The 18,489-nt window shown below is 42.5% G+C and overlaps 1 protein-coding gene across 1 annotated transcript in view; it reads left to right on the forward strand.

Annotated features, from left to right (window-relative positions):
* Positions 1-18,489, forward strand: part of LOC115152337 (alpha-1,3-mannosyl-glycoprotein 4-beta-N-acetylglucosaminyltransferase C-like) — a 216,377-nt gene that overhangs the window by 87,812 nt on the left and 110,076 nt on the right. The gene's annotated exons all lie outside the window — the stretch shown is intronic.

Raw genomic sequence — 18,489 nt, forward strand, 5'->3', positions numbered from 1 at the left:
ACTCAAAAGATTATTTGGATGTTTTTGAATAACTTCCTTAAAAACGTTCACTGAATGTTTCAATAAGACTTTTAGTAACACTGCTAGCTTAGTTTGGGTTAAGCACATGCAGTTGAAGTTGTAAGTTTTCATACACTTAGGTTAGAGTCATTAAAACTCGTTTTTCAACCACTCCAGAAATGTCTTATTAACAAACTATAGTTTTGGAAAGTTGGTTAGGATATATACTTTGTGCATGACACAAGTAATTTTTCCAACAATTGTTTACAGACAGATTATTTCACTTATTATTTCACAGAAGTTTACATACACTAAGTTGACTGTGCCTTTAAACACCTTGGGAAATTCCAGAAAATGATGTCATGGCTTTAGAACCTTCTGATAGGCTAATTGACATAATTAGAGTCAATTGGAGGTGTACCTGTGGATGTATTTCAAGGCCTACCTTCAAACTCAGTGCCTCTTTGCTTGACATCATGGGAAAATCCAAAGAAATCATCCAAGACCTCAGAAAAAATTGAAGACCTCCACAAGTCTGGTTCATCCTTGGGAGTAATTTCCAAATGGCTGAAGGTACCACGTTCATCTGTACAAACAATAGAACGCAAGTATAAACACCATGGGACCACGCAGCCGTCATACCTCTCAGGAAGGAGACACGTTCTGTCTCCTAGAGATAAACGTACTTTGGTGCGAAAAGTGCAAATCAATCCCAGAACAACAGCAAAGGACCTTGTGAAGATGCTGGAGGAAACAGGTACAAAAGTATCTATAACCACAGTAAACCGAGTCCTATATCGACATAACTTGAATGGCCGCTCAGCAAGGAAGAAGCCACTGCTCCAAAACCGCCATAAAAAAGCCAACTGCATATGGGGACAAAGATCGTACTTTTTGGAGAAATGTCCTCTGGTCTGATGAAACAAAAATAGAACTGTTTGGCCATAATGACCATCGTTATGTTTGGAGGAAAAGGGGGGAGGTTTGCAAACCGAAGAACACAATCTCAACCGTGAAGCTCGGGGGTGGCAGCATCATGTTGTGGGGGTGCTTTGCTGCAGGAGGGACTGGTGCTCTTCACAAAATAGATGGCGTCATGAGGAAGAAAAATTAAATGGATATATTGAAGCAACATCTCAAGACATCAGTCAGGAAGTTAAAGCTTGGTCGCAAATGGTCTTCCAAATGGACAATGACCCCAAGCATACTTCCAAAGTTGTGGCAAATGGCTTAATAAGGACGACAAAGTCAAGGTATTGGAGTGGCCATCACAAAGCCCTGACCTCAATCCCATCAAAAATGTGTGGGCAGAACTGAAAAAGCATGTGCGAGCAAGGAGGCCTACAAACCTGACTCAGTTACACCAGCTCTGTCTGGAGGAATGAGCCAAAATTCACCCAACTTTTTGTGGGAAGCTTGTGAAAGGCTACCCGAAACGTTTGACCCAAGTTAAGCAATTTAAAGGCAATGCTAACAAATACTATTTAAGTGTATGTAAACTTCTGACCCACTGGGAATGTGATGAAAGAAATAAAAGCCGAAATAAATCCTTCTCTCTACTATTATTGTCACATTTCACATTCCTAAAATAAAGTGGTGATCCTAACTGACCTAAGACAGGGAATTTTTACTAGGATTAAATATCAGGAATTGTGAAAAACTGAGTTTAAATGTATTTGGCTAAGGTGTGTAAACTTCCGACTTCAACTGTATAGGACATTTGGAAATGCGTTGGCTTAGGCTTGAGATTCAAACTTAGGATCTTCTGTTCTTTATGCATGGAATAGGTCTACTGCGCCAACATTGTGGAGCGAGCATGCTATGTTTTTTTTAGCTGACACAAAGCTGTGTCATTTTAGTCTATTCAGACAGACCCCATTTCAAAGGAAACAAGCACTCATTAAGATTAGGTGTAGCCAATTAGTGGGCTCGGCCAACAAACCTGAACACACTTAACAAGATAGCGGATAGAAAGAGTTTTGTTGACATTGAATGCACAAAACATTAGGAACACCTTCCTAAAATTGACACCCTTTTGCCCTCCGAACAGCCTCAATTCGTCAGGGTATTGACTCTACAAGGTGTCCCACAGTTGTCAAGTTGGCTGGTAGTGGATCTCTACTCCGAATATTTCATTCCATCTCATCCCACAGATACTCAATGGGATTTAGAGCTGGTGGCTGGGCAGGCCACTGCAGTAAGCTGAATTCGCTGTCATGATCGTGGAACCATTCTTGGACAGTCCTAGCCTTTTGACATGGTGCATTATCCTATTGAAATAATCCATTCACAGATAGATGCACTGCTGCCATAAAGGGATGCCCCTAATTGTTCAGATATCCTGTGTCATTCAAACGTTGCTCAACTTTTATCAATGGCCCCATGTGTGCGATCAAAACACATCCCACCCCACACCTGCAATGTTGACACACATCATGATGGATGCATGTACTCATGTGGTTTTCTCTATACCCTAGTCCTCCCATCAGCGTGAAACACCAGGAACCGGGATTCATCAGACAAGGCAATGTTTTTCCAATTCTCCAGTGTCCAGTGTTTTCGTTCCTTAGCCCACTGCAACCACAGTTTCTTGTTTATATGGAACTCTGTAAGGTCGTCGGCTGCCATTCACCGTTCGTGTCAAAGTACAACGAGTTGTGCATCATTTTATGGGTCTTTGGGAACTAATGGTGTACTGAACTGTCAGTTGACTAACTGTAGCCCGTCTGTTGCTTTGCACAATTCGTGTCAGCCTCCTTTGTCCTCTTTTATCAATGACCCATTTTTGACCACTGGCCTGCCATTGGCTGGATGTCCTTTGGGTGGTGGACTATTCTTGATACACAAGGGAAACTGTTCAGTGTGAAAAACCCAGCAGCGTTGCAGTTCTTGACACACTCAAACCGGTTCGCCTGGCACCTACTACCATACTCCGTTCAACAGCATCTACACTGGTTGAAGTGGATTTATCAATAAGGAATCATAGCTTTCACCTGGTCAGTCTATGTCATGGAAAGAGCAAAACATGACATGTTCCTGATGTTTTTAAATAACATTCTTAGAATGTTAAGGAAACATCAGTAATGTTTCTTGTGGTTTTTATGAAAAGTTTTCTTAATGTTCTGAGAACATGACTTTAAAATAAAACCATGAGGAAACCTGCAGAAAACGTTACGCTGAAGTACTGAAATTCCCACAGAACATGTTTTAAAAAGTTTTGTTTGATTTTTATTTTACGATCTTGTCTCATCGCTGCAACTCCCCAACGGGCTCGGGAGAGGCAAAGGTCAAGTCATGCGTCCTCCGAAACATGACCCACCAAACCACACTCCTTAACACCCGCCAGCTGCACCAATGTGTCGGCGGAAACATTGACAACTGTGGTCAGCTTGCAGTTGTCCAGGCCCGCAACAAGGAGTCGCTAGAGCGTGATGAGGCAAGTAAAGGGCCAAACCCTCCCCTAACCTGGACAACACTGGACCAATTGTGCACCGCCCTATGGGACTCCCGGTCACGGCCAGTTGTGACACAGCCTGGGATCGAACCCGGGTCTGTAGTGACGCCTCGAGCACTGTGAAGCAGTGCCTTAGACCGCTGTACCACTCGGGAAGCCACCAAGAAAGTGGTTTAACGTTCTCTGAATTATTTGAGAACATTTCCAATGTCAAACTAGTTGGAGAACGTTCATAGAACATTACCAACATTTTTATGAAATGTTACCATTTTTGAACTTTTAGGAAACGTGCTGTTAAAGTTATGAAATACCAAGAAAATAATGTTTTTTTTGTTAAGTTCATTAAATGTGCTGAGAATGTTCCAAGCCAAGCAACTATCCTGCATTATTCCCAGAAAGTTATGGTGGGGTTGTATGCAAAATAACCATAGGACAACGACGCTCTCACCAAGCTCTAAGAAACATATTGTTCTCAGAACATTATGTGCTAGCTGGGATTATACAAGAAGCTACTCCCCTCTGTTTTGTGTGTGTGTGTGTTGTTATTTCTGTTTGTTGGATGTTTGTGTGTGGAGTGTGTGCTGCTCAGTATTTGTGTGGTATTTATGTGTGGTTGGTGCTTGTGTGCCTGTACGTGCGTGGTACTCTGTGTTTGTGTTGTATATTTGTGTGCCTACTGTATGTAAGCTGGGTCTTTGTGTGCCCCGCATGTGTGTATGTACTCATATGTGTGTGTATTTGTCATGTGCGTAGCCTGGTGCCTGGCAGCAGTATGATGTGGGAGGCTGTGAGACAGCTCCAGTTCCCCCGTAAGGCAGCGCTGTCAGCAGCGGAGAGCACCTCCTGTCATCCTTGCCATCTGAAAATCGGGCTGTAAGATGAAGCAGGAGACAGGTATATGTCATGGGGCCTCTCTCTTCTCTGAGCCAAGGGGAACAAGGGAAGGAGGGGTGGAGTGTGTGTGTGGGTATTTATGTGTGTATGTGTGTGATGCTAGTAAAATATTAATACATGAGTGGGGTTTGAAGAGGTCCACTTGACACTTCTGTACTCTAGCGTCATCTCTTACTGTTCATTACAACACTCGAATGTAGCTTACTGTACTCTTGACATGTATAGTAGCTGTTGGTTGCCTAATTGTTACGTCAAGTGTATCTGCAATCTTGACAGTTTAACGTCGGTTCGGTTGCCTACAGTTTGTTGCATGTCGTTACAGTACGCTGTCATAACTATAATCATAGCTGTGATGTGTGAAGTAAGAGATGGGAAGTTGTACCACCTTCATGATCACAATGCTTCTGTCACCCCCCCCAGAAAAAAACTGACGCCTAAAATATCATGACGAAGGCAAATTGCACCATTAAATCCAAATTAGATTCCACTCTCCAAATGGGGCTGAAGGTCTCAGAACACTTAATCAATTTATATCAGATTAGCTGTGGAATATTCTCAAATGTCAATAACAGAAATGCTGCTATTCTGACAGCAGGGCTCTTTAAATCCGAGCTACTTGCAGTGAAACAGCATTGATTTCTGCCACGCTCTGCATAATTCAGCCTCATAGAGCAATAAAAATATTAGCCTCAGTGGAAAAAGTAAACAGGAGAGAGTAAGTTTTTAAAAATCATCACTTCATCCCCTTCTTTCTGCAGTAGCGTCTCTGTAGCTGATCATGAGGACAAGGCCCTATCTCCACATTCTGCAGAAATATCAATATGGATTTAGGAGTCTCCCTGAAGCAAGGTCCTCAGCTAATTAAATCTGTAATCACAGTGGGGGGTGGTCTGCATGTTGAAATGACGGCCAGTGGAGTTTTATTTAACAAAGAAAAGATAATTGGTTTCATGGCCTTTTGTTCTCCTCATAAAACACATAGGTTCCTGCTTCCCATCAGGCTGCTGATATCACTGCTCTGTCTGTGCTGCTCAGGTAGAGCACTACTTCCCTTGAAGAACAAGACACCAGTGCCAAGGGTACACCAGAGAATCACTCATTTTGTCTTTAGGGTTTTAAGTCAGTAGTTGGATGGAGAAGGTAATGGTCTTCAGGGGAGCTCCAGACAGAACTGGAATTCTAAAGGAGGATGGAGGGAGATACTCTCTCTAGGACTGCATGTACTCCTTTTAGGGCTGCACGATCAAATTCAGATCAAAATTGCGATATTGACATGTGTAATATCCATATTGCAAGAGGGTGCAATTTTCTCCTTTCTTTAATACAAGAAAAACTAGACTACGGTACCTCCTCCAATGAGATGCGCTAGACTCTGTTCATTCACGCCCTGCATGCATAAGAGGGTGCTGACCAATCACAAGCGGGCTCTCTCACTCTGTGTGGCATGCACATGCTGGCCAATCACAATTGTCCTGGTGAGGAAAAAAAGGCTTCACAGTGTTGGAAACATGAGTGTTGCTAGTGCTAATGGGAATGTTGATTTGGTGCTAAAGAAGGGTGCACCTTCCGTCGTGTGGCAATATTTCAGCTACAGGCAAACTGATGTCAACCAAATCTGCATAAAGTACCTCGGAGTTGTGGCGACAACAAGAGGCAACACGACACATTTATTCAATCATTTGAGGAAGTACCGTCCCCTACTTTACGATGATTGCATGGTGAAACAAGTGCCAAACAGCAGCAAAGACACTCAGCCATAGCCAGCCAGTGTCACGTCCTGACCAGTAAAGGGGTTATTTGTTATTGTAGTTTGGTCAGGACGTGGCAGGGGGTGTTTGTTTTATGTGGTTCGGGGTTTGTTGGGATATGTTCTTATGTAAGAGGGGTGTTTGTTTTATGTGTTCCGGGGTTTTTGGGTATTGTTCTGGTTTTGTATTTCTATGATTTTCTAGGTTGTGTATGTCTTTGTTGGCCTGGTATGGCTCTCAATCAGGAACAGCTGTACATCGTTGTTGCTGATTGGGAGTCATACTTAGGTAGCCCTTTTTTCACCTGTGGTTTGTGGGAAGTTGTTTTTGCACTGCTGTGTTTAGCCTGCAAGACTGTCAAGCTGTCGTTCGTTTTCGTGTTTTGTTATTTAAGTGTTCAATAAAAGTTTAATATGAGCACTCAACCCGCTGCGCCTTGGTCTACTAGATACGACGACCGTTACAGCCAGCTACGTTAAGCAGGTATTGAGTGCCGATGCGTTTTCAAGTGTAACGCCCTACTAAAAAACATCCCGCAGAAACAGAGAAATGAAAAGACATGATTCATATATACACTGTCAGCAAAGGCGGCTTCAAGAAGATAATAAACAATCTGGACAGGAGATAAAAGATTCACCCATATTTTTCCCAAGTCACCATCCCAACACAGTATAACAAAATTAAGGGAAGAAGTTGAAACAGAGCTTACACATGTTGATTTGTGACTACAACATACCTTTGTCTAGCAGAACAACCAACAGTCAAGCATTCGTTTGACAGTACACTTTATTGATGAGGAGTTTCAACTGAATGGTCGGTGCTTGCAGACATAGGCTACATCCCCGGAGATCACGGGGTTGACAGAAGCTTTAGCCGCCTAAATGAGGAGCAGCAAGTGTGCGTTACGATAACGGCGCAAACGTGCCAAAGGACCATCACATTGAATTCCCGGACCAGACTCCAATGTTTTCGAAACAGGCTACACTTTGCAATCTGTAGCTTACGTGTTAAGGCACTTTTTGAATTATAATAATCATTGAGCCTACTTATACATAATTAAACCTACAGTATGGCTGGCGAAATAAATAAAACTTAAATAAATAAATAAAATGTATATTACATAGGAATTCATAATGTAATTAATTAATTAGTGCTGCGTTTATAGCACACTGTATTTTGATGATCATGTGAAAAATGAATGTTTGTTAATATGTAGGTGTAATAATATTATCATATTTATAAATGTGGGAAAATATTTGTTTAATTTGGTTTTGTATCCAGTTAGCACAGTATGTATTCATTACTACGATTTCATTTTAGAAGTGATGTTCTCTACCCATGTCTGATGGAATTACCAAGTTTTCACCCAAGTGTTTGAAAAATCACAATTCATATTCGCAAAATCATCCCCAAAAAAATCACATTTAGATATTTTTTGCAAGTCGTGTAGCCCTAGCTCCTTTCATCTTTGATATCTCGTGTCTTGCTCAGTCTAACAAGGTGCTCCACATTATACTTCTGCCAGCCACTCTCATATGACCCAAGACATGCTCACACGTCCCACTTTGCCCTTCACATACACACTGCCTTGGACACACCCAAACTCTATAATTAAAATTGGTATATTCCCATTTTAAACACTCATGCATGCTAGGTGGACTGGCAGCCATATTGGGTGAGCCATTCGGAATGTTTGATTGGTGACACCATAAAGATGTGTACAAAGGGGTACTATCTCATGGTCCTTCGAGCCATAAAGGAACAGTACAAACTATCTCAAGATGTCATCAAGATAAGGTTGTTATTTGTTATTTTTCATTGGGGTCACATGACAAGAAGAAAGCCTTAATTCTGAAAATGCTATGTTCATCTGTGAGCTGATCTCTAAGGTTGTGCCATCCTCCTCTTTTTCCATCCATGTCATTATCTGTCTTACGTTTGTGCCTGTTCCCAGGGCACAACATTTAAAGGGTTCTGACTGGGAGGGAGAGAGGAAAGGCAGGCCAATCACAGTATGTCTGGGTTATCCATGCCCTGTAGCAATCGCCATAGTGACCAGATTTTTTCCTGTTATGTTCCACATTTCCTATGCCATTCACTCCGATTCTCCAATCCACCTGATCCTGACCAATGCCATTTTTGTTAGGAAAAATTATTACATTACAGAAATCTGGAACTCTCATGAGAAATCTAAGAATGAAATCCAACTCCCTGATCTTATTTTGTATTTTACTCATAATCCATTTTACATTTAATTATAATTATCAGGTCATTTGAGATATGATTTTTTGAATTACATTCATAAAGATATTGCTGGTTGTTTCCAACATCAGCAGAGTGTTTTTGGAGAGCCGTCCTCCTCGCTTCTCCTCGGTCACATTTATTACTCAGATTTGAGTTATGGTCTTTTGATTCATTGTCCAGTCACGTTTGTCCGTGTCTCATTTCAGCATCTGGGTTTAATTGGTGCGATGTTGTAAAGCCACAGCTGCGCTGCCTGTTAGGACAATAAATTACCCCAATTAGGAGAAAACCAAAAGGCTCAGCTGTCTGACCGATGCTGTAGCCACTCTCCTCTCATACCCATAGATAGGGCCTTAGTCCATATGCGCCCTGGTCAAAAGTAGTGCACTATGAAGGGAATATGGTGCCATTTGGTACACAAACAGGGAAGGATGTGCTAGAATGAGGCTCCATCAACACGGAGCTTATCCCAAACACCTGTGTCCCACTTTGGCCTGGATTTCAACCGCCACCTGCATCATCGGCATCATCTGCATAATCTGCGTCACAAGTTATCTGACCTAAATAACTTGTATGTATGTGTATACTGATATGTAAACTCAGCAAAAAAAGAAATGTCCTCACTGTCAACTGCGTTTATTTTCAGAAAACCTAACATGTGTAAATATTTGTATGAACATAACAAGATTCAACAACTGAGACATAAACTGAACAAGTTCCACAGACATGTGACTAACAGAAATGGAATAATGTGTCCCTGAACATAGGGGGGTTCAAAATCAAAACTAACAGTCAGTATCTGGTGTGGCCACCAGCTGCATTAAGTACTGCAGTGCATCTCCTCCTCATGGACTGCACCAGATTTGCCAGTTATTGCTGTGAGATGTTACCCCACTCTTCCACCAAGGCACCTGCAATTCCCGGACATTTCTTGGGGAATGGCTCTAGCCGTCACCCTCCGATCCAACAGGTCCCAGACGTGCTCAATGGGATTGAGATCCGGCTCTTCGCTGGCCATGGCAGAACACTGACATTCCTGTCTTGCAGGAAATCATGCACAGAACGAGCAGTATGGCTGGTGGCATTGTCATGCTGGAGGGTCATGTCAGGATGAACCTGCAAGAAGCGTACCACATGAGGGAGGAGGATGTCTTCCCTGTAACGCACAGCGTTGAGATTGCCTGCAATGACAACAAGCTCAGTCCGAAGCTCCACCTCCAAATCGATCCCGCTCCAGAGTACAGGCCTTGGTGTAACGCTCATTCCTTCGACGATAAACGCGAATCCGACCGTCACCGCTGGTGAGACAAAACCGCGTCTCGTCAGTGAAGAGCAGTTTTTGCCAGTCCTATCTGGTCCAGCGACGGTGGGTTTGTGCTCATAGGCGACGTTGTTGCCGGTGATGTCTGGTGAGGACTTGCCTTACAACAGGCCTACAAGCCCTCAGTCCAGCCTCTCTCAGCCTATTGCGGACAGTCTGAGCACTGATGGAGGGATTGTGCGTTCCTGGTGTAACTCGGGCAGTTGTTGTTGCCATCCTGTACCTGTCCCGCAGGTGTGATGTTCGGCTGTACTGATCCTGTGCAGGTGTTGTTACACGTGGTCTGCCACTGCGAGGACGATCAGCTGTCCGTCCTGTCTCCCTGTAGCGCTATCTTAGGCGTTTCACAGTACGGACATTGCAATTTATTGCCCTGGCCACATCTGCAGTCCTCATGCCTCCTTGCAGCATGCCTAACACGGAACCCAAACCGGCTGTGCGCGTGCTCCATTGTGCATGAATTTATTTTGTCCCCCTACACCAAACGCGATCACGACACGCAGGTTAAAATATCAAAACAAACTCTGAACCAATTACATTATTTTTGGAACAGATCGAAAAGCATTAAACAATTATGGCAATTTAGCTTGTTAGCTTGCACTTGCTAGCTAATTTGTCATATTTAGGTAGCTTGCTGTTGCTAGCTAATTTGTCCTGGGATATAAACATTGAGTTGTCATTTTACCTGACATGCACAAGGTCCCCTACTCCGACAATTAATCCACACATAAAACGGTCAACCGAATCGTTTCTAGTCATTTGTCCTCCTTCCAGGCTTTTTCATCTTTAAACTTATATGGTGATTGGCATCTAAACTTTCATAGTATTACTACACCGACCGGCAACACAGTACGTCTTTCAATCACCCACGTGGGTATAACCAATGAGGAGATGGCACGTGGGTACCTGCTTCTATGAACCAATGAGGAGATGGGAGAGGCAGGACTTGCTGCGCGATCTGCGTCAGAAATAGAAAGGAGTTATATTTCAGCCCTTGGCAACACAGACACTCGTTGACGCACGCGAGCAGTGTGGGTGCAATAATTGAATACAATTTCTACATTTATTTTGCAACGCACGCGACGCGAGCGGTGTGGTCAGCCTATAAGGCACGTTCACGGCAGATGATCAGGGACCCTGGGCATCTTTCTTTTGGTGTTTTTCAGAGTCAGTAGAAAGGCCTCTTTAGTGTCCTAAGTTTTCATAAATGTGACCTTAATTGCCTACAGTCTGTAAGCTGTCAGTGTCTTAATGACCGTTCCACAGGTGCATGTTTATGGTTCATTGAACAAGCATGGGAAACAGTGTTTAAACCCTTTACAATGAAGATCTGTGAAGTTATTTGGATTTTTATGAATTATCTTTTAAAACGTCCCTTTCCTGAAAAAGGGACGTTTCTTTTTTTGCTGAGTTTATATATGCATGTAACTGATAGATGTTACTGAATGTAGGCTTAACAGGTACAGCGGTTCCTCAATTAAAAGTTTTGAGCTTATGCCGCAACACATTTGTGGTAGATGGTGGTAAATTGCGTAATTCCGTCATTGCTCCACGCAATCGTTAGAGGGAGATGCTTTACGTATTGCTTTTGGTTTCTCTCCCTCTACATTTTTTTATAAAAACAATTATAATATAACAAACTGGCTTTATTTAGCACAGTGTGGAAAGAGTGATATCCCCTCTATATAAAGTGAGTTTCTGAAACAGATTACTTCTTTGCTGATGTGAAGAAGAAAATGAATGAAAAAGAGTCCAGCGAGAATATGGATGGGAAAAGGGTTGCCCATATTTTCAGGACCTGAGTTATTTAATTTATTTGTTTTATTTATGAAATTGCCTATTTTATTTAGGCAATTACATTTATTTGTTTGGGCTTGGCCTATTTAGTAGGCTGTTTTGCAGCATAAAGCTATATTTGTCAGCATAAAGCTGTTACTCATTCATTTTTGGCTTTGGATCAAAATAAAAAAAGTACCAACATCCGTTCAGATAGTCTTTAATAAAGAAATGTTTTGACCAAGTTAATCTGCTCATGTCGCATGTGTGTGTGTGTTCAATTATTTGTGCCATTGTGGTTACAATGAAGCATGTAAACAAAATAAATAAAAAACACAATTATTCATAATGAATAATCAGATTTGTGTTGCAAGCTGTCATTTTTCCTTTAATTTATTTGAAGATTATTTTTTTAAACATGTCAAAACATACAAATGACAACATCAACTACATCACACCTGCTCAGACCCATATGCTCACACCCCCATCTCCAGGTCCTGCATCTCTCTCCACCAACTTCACCATTTTGTTTCTCTCTGTCACCCACACACTTTCAACATTTAGACAATAAAGAATTTTACCTGTCCATTATGTTAACGACGGAGGATTGGTTGATTTCCAGTTTAAGTATTTGTTTTTTCAAGATGATCTCACAGCACCCTTGTATGCCATGTCTTGAAATATGCAGAGAGACGGATTAAAAGTACATTTCCATTGTAATTCTTCTGACAGCCAACTTTCTAACTCTGCCCATAACTTTTGGACTTTATAACATTCCCAGAATGCATGGATTATTATAACATAATGAAAAATGAACCTGGTAATCTAATTTAATTTACTGTGGGGCTGCAGGAAGCCTAGTGGTTAGAGCGTTGGGCCAGTAACCGAGAGGTTGCTAGATCGAATCCCCGACCTGACAAGGTTAAACGCTGTCGTTTTGCCCCTGATCAAGGCAGTTAACCCACTATTCCTAAACCGTCATTGTAAATAAAAAATTGTCCTTAGCTGACTTGCCTAGTTAAATAAATGTTCAATAAAAAAAAAGACCAATGGGTTTAATCTTCTGAATGGTTATATTGAAGAAAGAAGCCGGCTCTTATGAGCTGTGAGCCGATCCATTACCCAACAAAATGACAAATGTATTTAGCCTAATTGTTTTATGACTACAGACAGTTGGTTATTATTGCTTTTTACCTGCATGTTTATTCAACATTTGGCTAAAAATAATCCATGCCAGGAATTAAAAACAATATACAGTGGGGGAAAAAGTATTTGATCCCCTGCTGATTTTGTACGTTTGCCCACTGACAAAGAAAGGATCAGTCTATAATTTTAATGGTAGGTTTATTTGAACAGTGAGAGACAGAATAACAACAAAAATATCCAAAAAAATGCATGTCAAAAATGTTATAAATTGATTTGCATTTTAATGAGGGAAATAAGTATTTGACCCCCTCTCAATCAGAAAGATTTCTGGCTCCCAGATGTCTTTTATACAGGTAACGAGCTAAGATTAGGAGCACACTCCTAACCGCAGCTTGTTACCTGTAAAAAAGACACCTGTCCACAGAAGCAATCAATCAATCAGATTCCAAACTCTTCACCATGGCCAAGACCAAAGAGCTCTCCAAGGATGTCAGGGACAAGATTGTAGACCTACACAAGGCTGGAATGGGCTACAAGACCATCGCCAAGCAGCTTGGTGAGAAGGTGACAACATTTGATGCGATTATTCGCAAATGGAAGAAACACAAAAGAACTGTCAATATCCCTCAGCCTGGGGCTCCATGCAAGATCTCACCTCGTGGAGTTGCAATGATCATGAGAACGGTGAGGAATCAGCCCAGAACTGCATAGGAGGATCTTGCCAATGATCTCAAGGCAGCTGGGACCATAGTCACCAAGAAAACAATTGGTAACACACTACGCCGTGAAGGACTGAAATCCTGCAGCGCCCGCAAGGTCCCCTTGCTCAAGAAAGCACATATACATGCCCGTCTGAAGTTTGCCAATGAACATCTGAATGACTCAGAGGACAACTGGTGAAAGTGTTGTGGTCAGAAGAGACCAAAATGGAGCTCTTTGACTTCAAGTCAACTCGCTGTGTTTGGAGGAGGAGGAATGCTGCCTATGACCCCAAGAACACCATCTCCACCATCAAACATGGAGGTGGAAACATTATGCTTTGGGGGTGTTTTTCTGCTAAGGGGACAGGACAACTTCACTGCATCAAAGGGACGATGGACGGGGACATGTACCGTCAAATCTTGGGTGAGAACCTCCTTCCCTCAGCCAGGGCATTGAAAATGGGTCGTGGATGGGTATTCCAGCATGACAATGACCCAAAACACACAGCCAAGGCAACAAAGGAGTGGCTCCAAGAAGAAGCACATTAAGGTCCTGGAGTGGCCTAGCCAGTCTCCAGACCTTAATCCTTTAGAAAATCTGTGGAGGGAGCTGAAGGTTCGAGTTGCCAAACGTCAGCCTCGAAACCTCAATGACTTGGAGAAGATCTGCAAAGAGGAGTGGGACAAAATCCCTCCTGAGATGTGTGCAAACCTGGTGGCCAACTACAAGAAACATCTGACCTCTGTGATTGCTAACAAGGGTTTTGCCACCAAGTACTATGTCATGTTTTGCAGAGGGGTCAAATACTTATTTCCCTCATTAAAATGCAAATCATTTTATAACATTTTTGACATGCATTTTTTTGTTGTTATTCTGTCTCTCACTGTTCAAATAAACCAACTATTAAAATTATAGACTGATCATTTCTTTGTAAGTGGGCAAACGTACAAAATCAGCAGGGGATCAAATACTTTTTTCCCCCACTGTATATATTTTTTATACAATGCAAAGCTGCACATTGACAACTCAAATCGCTTTGAAAGAGTCTTCTAATATTAGCCAACAAATAAATCTACTAAAACAATAACTACAAAAACAGTCCATTTATCAATCAGATTTCCTCAAATTGCTGTGCAGGAAAAGGATGTCATCCACCGTACCTTGTCGCAGGCCCGCAGCTGGCTTCTCTCTGACACCACAAATCCATCTGAAGGTGACACTTTATCCTTTGGAACCACACAATTACCAGGTGAAGAGTAGGCTGTTTACTTGCCTCCAAGGCGAGTGTGGCCTCTTTGAAGCAATAGAGGAAATCAACAAGGTCCATAAGTATTTTTTCACAATAGCTAGCCTTATGTTATCTGCAGGTTTGAGCTGGGAACAATCCCACTCTGTGGTGGATAGCGCCCTCTCCATGAGCACCCACTCTTTGTTTATGTAATGGGCTATAAGGCCCAAGTATCCTATTTAAAAACAAATGTAAGTCCACATGTGAAGTGTAATTGTGCCATTGTATTTACCAAAGTTTTCTCTCAACTCCGGGACCACCTGCCAGCTGATTTTGCCCAATGCAGTACTCCAGTGTGAGAGGAGACTCTGGGACAGAAACATTCACACCTCCATTAATTTACAGAAAGATAGTCTAATAGCTCGGCTAGGTGTGGAAAATCCCCCAGTTTGTGCCACGTTTTAGACTACCGATGGATGCTGCAGTCAGAGTTGAGTCCTATTGTAAAGTATAGCCTTATGGCCAAAAAGGGCAAACTTGCAATGCATTCGAGGCTTAAGTCCTCTAAAGTTTTCCATTTTTAACTCAATATCACAGACCTGATTTACCTATACAAAAAATGCATCAACCCCTACAAATGTTAATTTATTATAATCCATGTAATAATTCCAAAGCTGCGTATGCTAAAGACGATCAGAAGGAATGTCTTTAACCCTTCATTATAGTATAACCTATTTTGAACAAAAGCCATGAAGGAGTTAGTCACTCAACCCTATGCTGAAAAACAGCTGTCTGAGGTTCTGAAACATAATCATCAGGGCACCGTTGAATTGGTGCATAGCTGTCATCAAGGCAAAGGGTGTGTCATGACGTTGGCCTGTGGGTAAGGTTTATGACCCCCCCATAAATACCTTCTCCCTTCCCCTCTCTCTCTGACCCTACTGAAGGACCTGAATAGCCTGTGTTAAATATAGAGGGTCTGGGAACATCAAACATGGGGAAAGGAACCACCTTTTGATAATAAAACCAGTTGGAAATATGCTTGATAACGTAATGAGTATGTATGTCAGTTCATTGTTATCTGAGACATTATGATTGATGACAGGACGACAAAAACTTTACCGGAGAAAGTATACACCCTCTAGTTATCAGAGTCACATGGAATTGTTATGCAATTGAAATGTTTGATATTGAAATTGTTTGTTAGGAGATTAAATGTAATTTTAGCTTCCAAATGAGAGAATTGGGTTTTCATAAGGAAAGTGCCCTGCCGATCAGTGGCCCAACCCTTTGTAGAGACATGGGGTTATAAACGATGGGGCGCCTCCTTCCCCCCCCTCTCCACTATATAAGTCTTTGACGAAAATACATTTCTGTGTTCCAGTACGGGAGGACTGCAGCCTCTATGTTATAAGGACAGACACATATCAAGAACAGAACTAAGCCAACCTCGGCGTGAGCTATGGTATGAACTGGTATGAACTTTGAGCTTATTCACTACAGAAGTGATACTTCCTAGCCGTTGAGTTAGCCGCTGCTAACGTGGGCTAGGAAAGGACGGACGACGGATCCAGTCTAACAACCAGACGAAGATACCACCATTGACATTCTTCCACTACACAACAGGAAGATCTGTTGGCCAACCACGGCCAGCATCTACGACCAATCTACCGAAGCGCAGCTCAGAGTAAATATTTATTGCATTTTCCTTTTCCAAATGGGCGGTAATTTAGAATGCATAAGATAATGTATTTACGATAGCATAGCTGCTGTTTCTGTGTTTCTAAATCTTCCCGCTCTTTCATTCAAGCCCAACCCCCTTTTCCTTTGTGTAACCAGCCATGATACAGGCTCAGTCCACCAGGACTCTTTCTGTATGACATCATATGAATTCTGTGTATTTGTAATTCTGTGTGATTAGTTAGGTATTTAGTAAATAAATAATTAAACCCAATTTTGTATTGCTGATTCAACTTGTTAGCCAGGGTTCGTGAAGATAACCAAGAATTTATAACTTTCATGATGAGATTGAAAATAAGATAAGATTGACTGCTATCGATGTAAAATATTACTAAGTATTTTAAGAGTTTATTCAGAAGATAACAGCTCTATAAACGTTCTTCTGTGGTGCTCCGACTTTCTAGTTAATTACATTTACATGATTAGCTTAACCTGTTGAGGCCAGGGGGCAGTATTGAGAATTTTGGAAAAAAATATAATATTAATTACAGGTAATATTAATTACAGAGAAATAATTTTATAAGTTAGCATGTCATATCACTTAATCCGGCATAGCCAAAGACACGACAGGTGGCTACATTAAAATACACTGCTCAAAAAAATAAAGGGAACACTTAAACAACACAATGTAACTCCAAGTCAATCACACTTCTGTGAAATCAAACTGTCCACTTAGGAAGCAACACTGATTGACAATAAATGTCACATGCTGTTGTGCAAATGGAATAGACAACAGGTGGAAATTATAGGCAATTAGCAAGACACCCCCAATAAAGGAGTGGTTCAGCAGATGGGGACCACAGACCACTTCTCAGTTCCTATGCTTCCTGGCTGATGTTTTGGTCACTTTTGAATGCTGGCGGTGATTTCACTCTAGTGGTAGCATGAGACGGAGTCTATAACCCACACAAGTGGCTCAGGTAGTGCAGCTCATCCAGGATGGCACATCAATGCGAGCTGTGGCAAGAAGGTTTGCTGTGTCTGTCAGCGTAGTGTCCAGAGCATGGAGGCGCTACCAGGAGACAGGCCAGTACATCAGGAGACGTGGAGGCCGTAGGAGGGCAACAACCCAGCAGCAGGACCGCTACCTCCGCCTTTGTGCAAGGAGGAGCAGGAGGAGCACTTCCAGAGCCCTTCAAAATGACCTCCAGCAGGCCACAAATGTGCATGTGTCTGCTCAAATGGTCAGAAACAGACTCCATGAGGGTGGTATGAGGGCCCGACGTCCACAGGTGGGGGTTGTGCTTACAGCCCAACACCGTGCAGGACGTTTGGCATTTGCCAGAGAACACCAAGATTGGCAAATTCGCCACTGGCGCCCTGTGCTCTTCACAGATGAAAGCAGGTTCACACTGAGCACGTGACAGACGTGACAGAGTCTGGAGACGCCGTGGAGAACGTTCTGCTGCCTGCAACATCCTCCAGCATGACCGGTTTGGCGGTGGGTCAGTCATGGTGTGGGGTGGCATTTCTTTGGGGGGCCGCACAGCCCTCCATGTGCTCGCCAGAGGTAGCCTGACTGCCATTAGGTACCGAGATGAGATCCTCAGACCCCTTGTGAGACCATATGCTGGTGCGGTTGGCCCTGGGTTACTCCTAATGCAAGACAATGCTAGACCTCATGTGGCTGGAGTGTGTCAGCAGTTCCTGCAAGAGGAAGGCATTGATGCTATGGACTGGCCCGCCCGTTCCCCAGACCTGAATCCAATTGAGCACATGGAGCGGGACATCATGTCTCGCTCCATCCACCAACGCCACGTTGCACCACAGACTGTCCAGGAGTTGGCGGATGCTTTAGTCCAGGTCTGGGAGGAGATCCCTCAGGAGACCATCCGCCACCTCATCAGGAGCATGCCCAGGCGTTGTAGGGAGGTCATACAGGCACGTGGAGGCCACACACACTACTGAGCCTCATTTTGACTTGTTTTAAGGTCATTACATCAAAGTTGGATCAGCCTGTAGTGTGGTTTTCCACTTTAATTTTGAGTGTGACTCCAAATCCAGACCTCCATGGTTTGATAAATTGGATTTCCATTGATTATTTTTGTGTGATTTTGTTGTCAGCACATTCAACTATGTAAAGAAAAAAGTATTTAATAAGATTATTTCTTTCATTCCGATCTAGGATGTGTTGTAAAAGTGTTTGAGCAGTATATATAAAACACTTTTTTGGTTACTACATGATTCCATGTATTATTTCATAGTTTTGATGTCTTCACTATTATTCTACATTCCA

The sequence above is a fragment of the Salmo trutta genome, chromosome 17 (genome assembly GCF_901001165.1).
Source record: "Salmo trutta chromosome 17, fSalTru1.1, whole genome shotgun sequence".
NCBI classification, from domain to species: Eukaryota; Metazoa; Chordata; class Actinopteri; order Salmoniformes; family Salmonidae; genus Salmo; species Salmo trutta.